Genomic DNA, 12,071 nt, shown 5'->3' with positions numbered 1-12,071 from the left:
CTCCGAATGCTTTTCATCACAAAAAATGCTTCTTCTCTCACTATATTTTCTGTCCATATTCCAAAAGCAGGACCAGGTTGCGGTCTATATGCTCTGATCTCAACCCATATAGACTTGTACACTCCAGGGTGCCAGAAAAAAGTATTAAGAAGTAAATGAAGTTCTTTATAGAATCACAAGCTTCTCCTTTGTCATTAGATGATTAATGAAAGACACAGAAGGACTGTAACTGTACATGGTTATGATGAATTTGACCTTAATCATTCTTGATGTTGTCCATCTGGAACAGAAATGACGATGGTTACCTGATGAGTAGATTCAAGTCCTTTCCTCATCCTTTCTCTTCTCCGTGATGGTCCTCAGTACTCTCCTGCTCAGGTCACCCTTTCCCAAAACAAACCTCTCAGGGACCAATTTGCTAAATTAATTCTCAATAGTGAATAAAGTTTTGAAGTGGGAGGTGGGGTTGTGTTTATATATTATCGAATTCCTATTAAATTTAAGTCATTGTGAAGCATTGTCAGGTTTGGAATATTTTTAAGACTGATGGATCTCCTGCTCACCAGTGACACTTCTGGAAAAGCAGCTCTCCAGAAGTGTTCGGTTCAGTCCTGCAAATTTACCTGGCTAGAGGCTGCTCTCTTTGGTTCTTAAAATGCCCCTAAGTGACATCATTATATAACCTGTCAGACAAGTTGAAAGTGCTCTGTTGGAGAGTGAAGTCTACTCTGCTCTCTAGCACTTTAGTGTGCTGATTTATTTATCAGTTTGACCCAAATAAGTAGTGGTTCTTAACTTTTCTGAGTCATGGACTTGTTTTTTAAGGATCTGGTGGAAATTATAGACAATTTCTTCAGAAAAATACATAAATGCACATAGAATATTTTACTGAATTTCACATTATCAGTGGAATATCTAGAGTATATCCAGGAGATTCAAAAGAAACAGTGCCTCAGACGTTTCAGAGGCATGGAGAGCTTGTGTCTAGGACAGGCAGTTCAGACAAGTTTCTCTCCTGAGAAATGAAGGGCAAATGTTCATCCGTAAAGCAGTGCTGGCTGTCCACCATCAGCACCTGTTTTGACTGCTGGGTGTCCATTCTGATAGAAGAGTGCCTGTGCCTTTCTATTGTTAGCTGTGTTAATTGGGTCCTTGTATACAGGAAACATCTTTGGATGAACATGACCAAGGAGAAAGGCCATGGATGAGAGAACATGATGGGTACCATGGAGGATGAAGAGGAAATTAGAGAGCATATCACTATTCTAGGCCTACGGGGAAATTGCACTGAGATCCAGCTTTGCAGCCGTGACTCATTCTCAGAAGGAACATGCATTAAATGTTGGGCTTCAGGCCTCCAAGTGTGCCATATTGAGTGCAAAAAGGGCCCCACTTCTGCAATGCACCCCCACTCTCTGCTGTATCTACATTCTTTGCAATGTGATTTTGCAGCTTTTCCAATCTTGAAGTGGAATCTGTTTCTACATTCCTTGAATCTGACCTGAATTTATAATTTGTTTTGGCCAATTGAATATGGCAGAAGTGACAGTGTGCCGGAGTTGAGGCTATGCCTCAGGGTATCTCCCCACCTCCCCCTTCACTCTCTCACTCTTGCACTCTGCGCTCTCTCTCTTTTCTGTCCCTGCCAAGAAAATATCCTCAGAGTAGCCTGCTGGAGGATGAGACCCGGTCAGCTATTGCAGACCCTCATGTGTAAGAACGCCCATCTGACATCAGAAAGGCTACCTCACTAACCTGCAGCTAACCACACACAGATGAATGAGCTTTGTTGAATCTAGTGTTGATCCCTAAAACCACCCAGACAACTTACAGACACATGACCCAAAATAAATGTTTATTGTGGCACACTCCTGAGGTTTGCTGCTTGCTTGCTAAGCAGCATTATTACAGAATTAGATAACTCATACACCCAGGCTAGTGGGACATAGATCTAAACACCAAGAGGATCTTAAAATGGACTCATCTTCCTCATAAATCTTGATGTTTGGCTTATGTGAGTTGGAAAATAGAGAATATTTCCCCCAAGAATTGCAGTCCCAGGCTTGGCATGCTCCAGCAGAGCATTCACTCAAAATAATGATACCGGGAATCACCTTAGGCCTTGAGAATGCAGTGGGGACATAATTAATTTAAAGGAGATCATCTTCTGGTGGACTTGGGGCTTGAATTCACTTAAGGCCTGTTGCCCTGCTTTTCTGAAACCAATTGGTGCACTGCACACATTTGGATATCCTCTCCTCCCAACTAGAATTGTTCTTGACTGGCATTTTTGGAATGATTCTATTGGCAATAGTCCTGAGTAGGAACAAAGTTTTATGAGTATAACCTCTTCAGAATCTTCACTTTTAACCCGAAAGTGAACTCCAGTAAGAAAAACCCTACAAGGAAAGAAACAGCTGCCAACTATTTGATAGTTTGACAAAATCATGACTATTTTTCTAGGCTATAATTTACATAAATTTTGCTAGCCCTTATCTTCTTCCAGGTTTTAAGCACTTCGGTGGTGATTCATATGAGGTCAAATGTCATTGGTTCCAAAGCACAAGACTCGGGTAGAAGACACAGGAAGGCTTAGTGCCCAGTTTTCTGATCTTTGATCCAATGCTCTGCCTCAGAGTTATGTGATTCAGTAGGAATTATTTGACTTCTTTGATCTGGTTTCTTCGTCAGGGACATTTTGTCGATGATGATTTGATTGCCTCATACAAGGAGTCATGGAAAAAACAATGTTGTCAAGAACTTTGAGAGCTCTGTTTCACTCTAAACAATAATGCTAATTTCTCTTAAATTAACTCGAGACTTTTTTTTCTACCTACAGACATAAATGGCACAGGATAATTGGATTGACTGTCCAGCTCTCACATTAGATAGAATGCTATTTTTATTTTTTTTTCATCAGTACGTCTTCTTCTTCTTCTTTGGTGAGGAAGATTGGCCTTGAGCTAACATCTGTTGCCAATCTTCTTCTTCCTTCTTCTTCTTTTTATTTTTCTCCCCAAAGCCCCAGTATGTAATTATATATCCTAGTTGTAAGTCCTTCTAATTCTTCTATGTGGGATGCTGCCATAGCATGGCTTGATGAACAGCGTGTAGGTCCACGCCCAGGATCCAGGATCCAGTGAACCCCAGGCCATGAAAGCAGAGCACGTGAACTTAACCACTTGGCCCTAGGGCCAGCCCCTAAAAAGATGTTAAACGCAGAACACACACGCGTGCACACACACAGACATGCAGACAAAAGTCTGCTTACCACTAAGCACATTACATTCATTTTAAAATTAAATTAATTTTATTTTATTTTTCTAAATGTTCTTTTGTGGATGTGAGAATGTGAGAAGAAATGCAGAGGGCTTGAGTTTCCTTGTACCCCTCAGTATAAGATGAGACCCCTGTGAGCATGTGTGTCCATCAAAGCTGCACCACACCCCCACAACTAACACCTTAAGAAAGGAGGATGCCTTCGTCTATCATTGTTGTGAACTTCTTATGTATATAATAAAGTTCATTCACAAACTTTAAAATGTCACAAACAGTGAGTATGCTAAAATATTGCTTTGTTTCTAGTTATCAATGGTTGATATGGAAACAGCAACAATAAATCTGGCTCATTATGTGTATTGGTCAGGGTTGTGCAGAGAAACAGAACCAATTGGATATATACAGATAGATAGATATGTATATAAGAGAGAATTTATTATAGAAACTGGCTCACGTGATTATGCAGGCTGAGAAATCTCAAGATCTACTGTCTACAAGCTGGAGAAACGGAAAGCTGGTGGCACAATTCAACCCAAGTGGAAAGCCTGAGAACCAGGGCAGCTGTGTCCAAGGGCAGGTGTGATAGATAGCTCAGCTCAAGCGGAGAGAGTGAGTTTGCCCTTCCTTTGTCCTTTTCTTCTCTTCAAGCCCTCGATGAATTGAATGATGCCCACCAACACTGGTAAGGGTGATCTTCTTCACTCAGTCTACTGATTCAGGTGCTAATCTCTTCTGGAAACACCCTTACAGACACACCCAGAAACAATATTTTACCACATATCTGGGCATCCTTTGCCCAGCCAAGGTGACACATAAAATTAACCATCACACTATGTTTTGTCCTAGTCCTGAAAATGAAAAATTGCTCTTGGCTCAAATTTCTCATCTACAATATGGACTTTGGACAGAGCATTACTACTTTTTGCTATGGTTCTTTTTTGAATATGCATATGCATTGCTAGTAAATGTCAGGTTCTTTGGTCTTTATATGGTAATATTTTATGGACAGACTTTTATTGAAATTAAAGAATATTATTTAAGGTTTTTTTTCCCCCACATTGGTACTTTACATCATCAAAGAGTGAAGGAGAGAATAAAGGAAATGCAAAAGAATATGTGAAGTCCTTACTTAATCTGGGTAAACTCAGCATTATGGCAAATGTCAGTTTCATGCAATCTTTCTTGTTGAATAGATAAATCAGTTAAAAATTTACCAGAAATCATTGACATGTAAATTTGATTACCCTTCAACTTTAAACCATTGCTTTCTGGGTACTGTGTTCTTTAGCACTTACGTTTCACACTGTGTTTTTCTGTTCATGAATTAGTTGATTGTGAATCATATCATAAAATACATAGAATCCATGGTCAAATATCAGAATCTGTGTTCTCTGAACACAGTAACCTTAGAGAAAATTCCACAGCTCTACATAATGGCTTGTTGCAAATTTATAGTCTTCAAACTCAGCTAAGTGCTTAGGACTACTTACCAATTATAGAGAGTTGGGCAGAATATTTGAAATCTGGACTATCCTTGAATAGCTGGAAAGAAGTTTAAGGTTCAACATAGGATGTGAAGAAGAGAGGGTTGTCAAAATTTCTAGCTTGAGTAACTCAGAGGATGCCAGAGATGAGATATTTCAGAGAGAAGATGATGAGTTAATTTGAGACACATAGAATGTGAAGCGTCTGTTGGACACCTACATGAAGATCACCGGTTGAGAGTTAAACATATAAATGTGAAACTCAGAGGAGTGGTCTAGGCCACCCTCAAAGAATGAGCTTGCCTGATGCCAGTGGAGGAAGACAATGATCGGAGCTCAACAGCTACATTGAGCAGGGTTTGTTGGTGGGGGAGAGAACTAGATCAAAATCGTGTGTAATTGTTCCCCTATGTAGTACAAGCCACCATTTGAGCCTGTTTTCTGCAGTAAGTGTCAGACCACCCTCTCTTTTACTCTGGCTTGCAAATGGAGTGTGGAGCTCTGGGAGAGGAGCAGAGGTCTGCTCATTTCCCTGTCAGGCTGGAGAGGGCACAGAGTTAGCAGCATCATAGACGCAAACAGTAATTTCCTTACTGTGAAGAAGCTTCTGGAGAATGACATTAAATGGTTGCTCATGTAAAGAATAGATTTAAGTGCTCTGAAAACAATAACAAAAATGTTTAACTTGAAAATGAAGTAAAATTCTCCAAAATTAGAGTGTTGTTTTGTATAGATAAGCTAAGCAGTGGGAAAAGTATAGCAGAGACAGCATAATAACCGACATTTGTTGAGCATTACCAGATCTGGGCACTATTCCAAGTGCTTTACACACGTTAACTCATTTAATCCTCACTACAACCTGGTGCAGTAGGTACTGTTATCATCTTCATTTCACAGATGAGTAAATTGAACCCAGAGATTTTAAGTATTTTACCCAGAGTTAAACAGCTGGTAAGTGGCAGAGCACAGATTTGAATTTAGGCAGTCTGGGTTCAGAGACTATGTTCTTATAAAGTACTTCCTGTGTTCATAACTTGGACTTCAACAGACCATATGCAGGTTGCATATTAGAACAATTTATATAATAAATAGAGTGAAAAAATGCTACAGAAAAGGCTAATAGGAAAAAGAAAGCTTTAGCATCTTTTCCTCTCTTAATCTAGGTTTTTATTCCCCACTCATTGTGGAGAAATCATACAATGCTATTAGAGGATGCTCAGGAGAGTTGTGTTTTGTCTCAGCTGTCTCCTCGCCAGAACTCTGCACTAGTGACAGCACAGCAGTTGGGCTCACTGTCAAAGTATGACACACACACACACACACACAAACACACAACTGATAGGAATGACCTGGTACAGAGATGTATTATTTTCATACTAGTAATAATTACCACTGAGAAATCTGTCTCATGGGATTCTCATGGGGAACCTCTTTTCAGCAAGAAGTAGTTGTAAAGAAGTGCTCTGGGTGCCAGCCCTATGGCCGAGTGGTTACGTTTGTGCGCTCCACTCCCGCGGCCCAGGGTTTTGCCAGTTCGGATCCTGGGCGCAGACATGGCACTGTTCATCAGGCCATACTGAGGCGGTATCCCACATGCCACAACTAGAAGGACCCACAACTAAAAAAATACACAACTATGCACCAAGGGACTTTGGGAGAAAAAGGAAAAATAAAATCTTAAAAAAAAAAAAAAGTGTTCTGAGGCAATTATTGCATAGAGTCAGGGAAAGCTCTTTGGAAAATAAGACCAAAAGATATATACATAAATTTAGTATGATCACATTTGCCAAAAACTGTTTGGTTCTTTTAAATAAAAATAATAACGATAATAACAACTAACATTTATTAAGCACCTCCCATGAGCTATTTGCTATTTTAGGTTCTTTCAGTGTGTTAACTTGGTCCTCTCAATGGCCCTAGGAGCTAGGCAGTTATAATTTTACTACATGTGATGAAATATTTTTGCTCTGATATTTCAGTGTCCTTTTATGTGATTTGGGCAAATTTCCCGAGAAAACAAGCACACCAATTCTTTTCTAAGGACTCCTGAAAATGCATGACATCATGTTGTTTAGGTTATTTTTCCCATGGAAGTTTCACTAATTCCATTTACTTGCCAGACATTATACTTCACTATTTTTGATTTACATTGGCATTAAATATCCACTGAAAACACAATTCAATACTCAACTAAAAATACTGTAACTTCCAGCTTTCTTTAGGATAAGGAGTCTTAAAGTCTGAACCACAGGGAAATCTGCAGAAATAGAAATCTAGATCCTGATTTCAGATGACTAAAATTTAGATAAACACTCCTTTACAATGTCCTAGTTTGTGTAGCTCCTAGCAAATAGCATTATTTTCATGACCAGAAAGTGTACCTAAACTTTAATGTAAGTTTATGTTTTGTTTTGTCTAATTTTTATTTGCTTTAGAAACAAGATTATTTCATTCTTTTCTAATTGTTCTAACATTTCTCTTTTTTAATTTTAATTTTTGTTTTTACAGCAGTGACATTGCATTATAACATTATATAACTTTCAGATGTACATCCTTCTCTCTTCTTTGATGTTTTCTGTTATGACGTTGTTATTATTCCCACCTACTTAGAAAGTGACTTTTTGAAAGTGTGATTTCTGAAGGTGATTAAGTTCAGAGCATGCAAGTCCTCATTCATAGATAACTGGCTCTTGGGAAGCAATATACAAAAACTAGAAATTAATCTAAGTTATGAGCTCAAATATTTTTGATTATAATAAGAACAAATAACATAAGATTACTCTTTTAAAAAAATTTTAAGTATACAGTACAGTATTGTTAACATAATCACATCTTTGTAGAGCAGACTTCTAAAACTTACTCATCTTACATAATTGAAACTTTAGACCCGTTGAAAAGCATTTCTCTCTCTCCCCAGCCCCTGGCAACCACCATTCTCCTTTCTGCTTCTATGAGTTTGGCTATTTTAGATACCTCACATGAGTGGAGTCACACAGTATTTGTTCCTCTGTGACTGGCTTATTTCACTTAGCATAATATCCTCAAGGTTTCTCCATGTTGTTGCACGTGGCAGGATTTCCTTCATTTTATGGCTGAATAGTATTCCATTGTATATACAGATCACATTTTATTTGTCCATTCATCTCTCAATAGACGTTTGTGTTGTTTCCACAACATAGCTGTTGTGCATAATTCTGCAAAGGAACAAAATAGAGAGCCCAGAAATAAACACATGCATGTACAATCATTTGATCTTTCACAAAAATACTCACTGGGGACAAGATGCTCTCTTCAAGAAACGGTGTTGAGAAAACTGGATATCCACATGCAAAAGAATGAAATGAGACCCTTATCTTACACCATACACAAAAATCAACTCTAAATGAATTAAAGACTTAATCATAAGACCTGAAATTATACATCTCGTAGGAGAAAGCAAAGGGAAAAGCTTCATGACAGGGGTCTTAGAAATGTTTTCTTAGCTATAACACCAAAAATACAGGCAACAAAAGCAAAAATAGACAAGTGGAATTACATCAAACTAAAAAACTTGCACACAAAAAAAGAAACAATTAGAGTGAAAAGGAAACCTATGGAATGAGAGAAAATATTTCCAAGCAATATATCTGGTAAGGAGTTAATATCCAAAATATATAAGGAATTCCAAAACTCAATAGCAAAAAAAAAAAAAAAAAAAAAAAAATCCAATTGAAAAATGGGCGAAGGACTTGAATAGACATTTCTCCAAAGGAGACATGCAAGTGACACACTGGTATATGAAAGATGCTCAACATCTTCTAATTAAGGAAATGAAACTCAAAACCACAATGACATATCATCTCACATCTGCTAGAAAGGCCATTACCAAGAAGACAGAAGCTAAAAAGTGTTGATGAGGATGTGGAGAAATTGGAACCCTTGTACACTGTGGTGGAATGTAAAAGGATGCAGCTGTTAGAGAAAATGGTATGGAGGTTCCTCAAAAAATTAAAAACAAAGCTACTATTTGATCAAGCAATTCCATTTCTGGGTATTTATCCAAGAGAATTGAAATCAGGACCTTGAAGAGATATATGCACCCTTATATTCCTTACAGCATTATTCACAATAGCCAATATGTGCATTTTGAAAGTTATGAATATGTCGGGCAAATTCTCCAAAAGCATCTTTGTGGGGTAAAGACACAAAGAAAGAAAGTTTGGTTTTGCAAGTATTTCAACAAATTTTTATGAGTATAACATTTTGCAATTTCTCCAATGTAAACATACATTAAGCAGAAGTCCAACAGCAAACTAGTTTGACTGCGATTTAACCAACGTTGACTTCAAAGCATCACTTTCAATTGCGTTCTTTATAGTCTTCTTCCAGTGAGCTAGATGTTTGGTTATATAAAAAATTCCTTCAGTAAGAAAAATTGGAATTCATTTATCCAAATAACTGTTGTTTACTGAAAAGTCAGGCTGTAATTTCATAATTTTGCAAATTAAATGTTGGTGTCCTAAATAATACTCAGGTTTTGTTCAAAAATGACAGAAGAACTAATCACGTAATTGAGAAAATTATCAGTCCTGTCTAGATGCCGTGAGGAAACTGAAGATGGAGGCTGCAATACAAACAGTACCCTAAGGAAATAAAATCAATCTTGGCAGAGACTTCCGGTTGCCTCCTCAACACCCACGGCCCCCCATATTCCTTCTTAGTTTGAGAAATCAGTTTCTAACTGGTCTCCTTGCCAGCTCATGGTCATATGACTAAGTAGCCAGTGAAATTTAAGTGGACACAGATGTATGAGATTTCTGGAAAATCCGCTTATAGAGAGTCTACTTTTGGAAGGGAAATTTTTCTAGTTCTCTTGACTTTCCTCGTCTATCTGATCTGCAACTCAGACATGGTAGCTCAAGTTCCAGCAGCCGTCCTAGACCATCAGGGGAATTTTGAGGGTGAGAACCATATAGTAGGATGCTAGGGGACAATGATTGGCACTAACGTACTAGCCCTAAACAACCTATTTCCAGGCTTATTGTGCTATTATTTGCCATCTTTTCCTGCACAACAGTGTTTAACAATTATTTAAACATTGTATTACTTTCCACCCTTCTTACTTAGAAAAGACTAAAGTAAAGCATGGATAAATGAAAATGTAATACAAATGATGAAAAAATACTATGGAGACAATTCAAGAAATAAGCAAATCTTTAGCTTTAATCATCTACCCCTTAGATTCATACCATTCAACTGTTTGCTTAATTATGAAAGAAAAGAGATATGCATAAATATGTAAATATAAACATACACACAGCACTTAAACATATTTTTGAATATTGTTTGCAAAACAACTAATAAGGAGCAGTTTTTGTACATTGAATTTTTCAAATGAATTTTTAAGCATTCATTATGGATGAAAGCAGAAAAATCCTGTAGTTACTATGGAATTCCGTGCTTTATTATGACAGTGTCACGCTTAAAACAATCTTGAAAATACCTTCAAACTTAAAGGAACACTTATGGAAAAATCTTAGGTGGTGTCAAATATTTATTTTTTAGAGTAGATTTGGCTTGTAGAGCCAGCTTCAGTCATAGATCAAAGAAAGAGAAATGTAACTGAAGAAATCAAACGTGTCTGTTTCTGTAGGTATGTACGTGGATCTGTCATGTAAAAGAGCTCTGAAACCGTCGTGAGAACTGAAAGCTTTTTGGGAATTAGTGTCTGGCTCCCAAGATGATTCTTTTGAAGAAATATTCATTTGGTGTATAATTTGTAAATATGGTGATTTGAATAAGTTTCATTTCCTTAAAAGAATAGTTAGAGCAGCTTTTTGTCTACTCTATTTTAATGTCTGTCTTTCTAGCTTTCTAAGCTTTAAAGACTTGCCTACCTGTAGCCTTTATCCTGTCCCAGCACTGGCCAACGTAGGCAGTTACATGAAAACCATCACCATCCCAAACTTGTGAGGATTTCCAAATGCCGTTGCTTAGCTGACCCTCCTCTCCTCATCTTTCCTCTTTCAGAACCAATCTGACTCAGGATCCTGGATTTCAGAGAGAGCCACTAAGGGAACATACGGCCTGTATTTACGGCTCTCTCTGTTCTTTCAAATATTTGCTTAGTCTTGCAATTCTGTGTCATCTTTAAACCCTATTCCTAAAATTTACAAGTTTCCCTACACCTCTGTGGATCTGAAGCACTTCCCTGACTTCCACATGAATAAAAGTTCCATTGCTCCATTGTATTCTAGGCAGTGCCCTTCTGGAGGCTGGGGCCCTGTTCCCATACGCAGGATGAACGCTGATGACATAATTCAAACCCCTAATGGCATTCATTCTAGAAATATGATTGAGGCCCTTGTTTCCACTTTCCCAGTCTCTTTGCCCTGCTGGTTTGAGGTTAAGAGTGTGTGTCTCGTACCATCTATACTGTCTTCCCCTCACTGCTAGTTGCTCAACCCAAAAAGTCTGTGGCTTCCTTCAGAAACAAAATAAAATCCAAAGTCCCTAATAAACACTACAAAACCCTATATGAAGCGATCCCTGCCTGTCTCATCAATCTGTCTCCCTCCTTTCTCCCCTTTATCCACCACACTCCAGCCACTCTGGCCTTCTTTCCTGCTGCTGGAACACATCAAGCTTCTCCTCAATTTTAAGATTCTATACTCACTGTGCCTTCTTTTGGAAATGTTCCATTTTTAGATTTTCACATGGCTGCCCCTCCTTAACATTCAGATCCCAACTCTCACCTTCCCTAACCACTAGAAGTGAATTGGTCACCAGTCCTGCCCCCTCATTTTTATTCTTCCTTCCTCACATAAATCAGAGGCAGCCAGACACTTGCTTAAAAAATTTTTTTTTTTTAAGATTTTGTGGCCTGCTCCCTTTTAGAATTCTTTTGCAAATTCACATAAATCAGAGGCAGCCAGACACTTGCTTAAAAAATTTTTTTTTTTTAAGATTTTGTGGCCTGCTCCCTTTTAGAATTCTTTTGCAAATGACTCCAGCTTTTTTCTTCCTCCTGCATTTGGACTTGTCTTGATTTTTAAAATCTTTCTTGGCTTTGTAAATTGACCTCCTGAGCTTAACCGTCTGGTACAGGAAATTTGGACAATTTTCTTGAATTCTCAACTACTTTGTTGATAAACATTGTATGGGTTTGTTTACTTGGCTGGTGTGAGCAATCAGTCTACACCATAGCTCCAAAGCTATGCCTCTTTCCCTTTATCCCACTCTGGACCCCACCTTTTAGCTCCTTAATTAAAAAGCAAGATTAGACAAAGCCTTAGTTATCATCTAACAACCTTATCACTCAAAGGAAGA

General features: G+C 38.1%; 1 long non-coding RNA gene across 2 annotated transcripts in view; it reads right to left on the bottom strand.

The window, feature by feature from the left end:
• Window positions 1-7,488: 7,488 nt before the first annotated feature.
• The window catches only part of LOC103562609 (uncharacterized), a 128,591-nt gene continuing 124,008 nt past the window's right edge, over window positions 7,489-12,071 (bottom strand). For both annotated transcript variants that reach the window (XR_011537739.1, XR_011537738.1), the window contains one exon: window positions 7,489-7,957. This is a non-coding gene — a long non-coding RNA (uncharacterized lncRNA). The remainder of the gene's footprint in view (window positions 7,958-12,071) is intronic.

The sequence above is a fragment of the Equus przewalskii genome, chromosome 2 (assembly GCF_037783145.1).
Source record: "Equus przewalskii isolate Varuska chromosome 2, EquPr2, whole genome shotgun sequence".
Lineage (NCBI taxonomy): Eukaryota > Metazoa > Chordata > Mammalia > Perissodactyla > Equidae > Equus > Equus przewalskii.
This window is presented reverse-complemented; position numbering and strand designations above follow the sequence as displayed.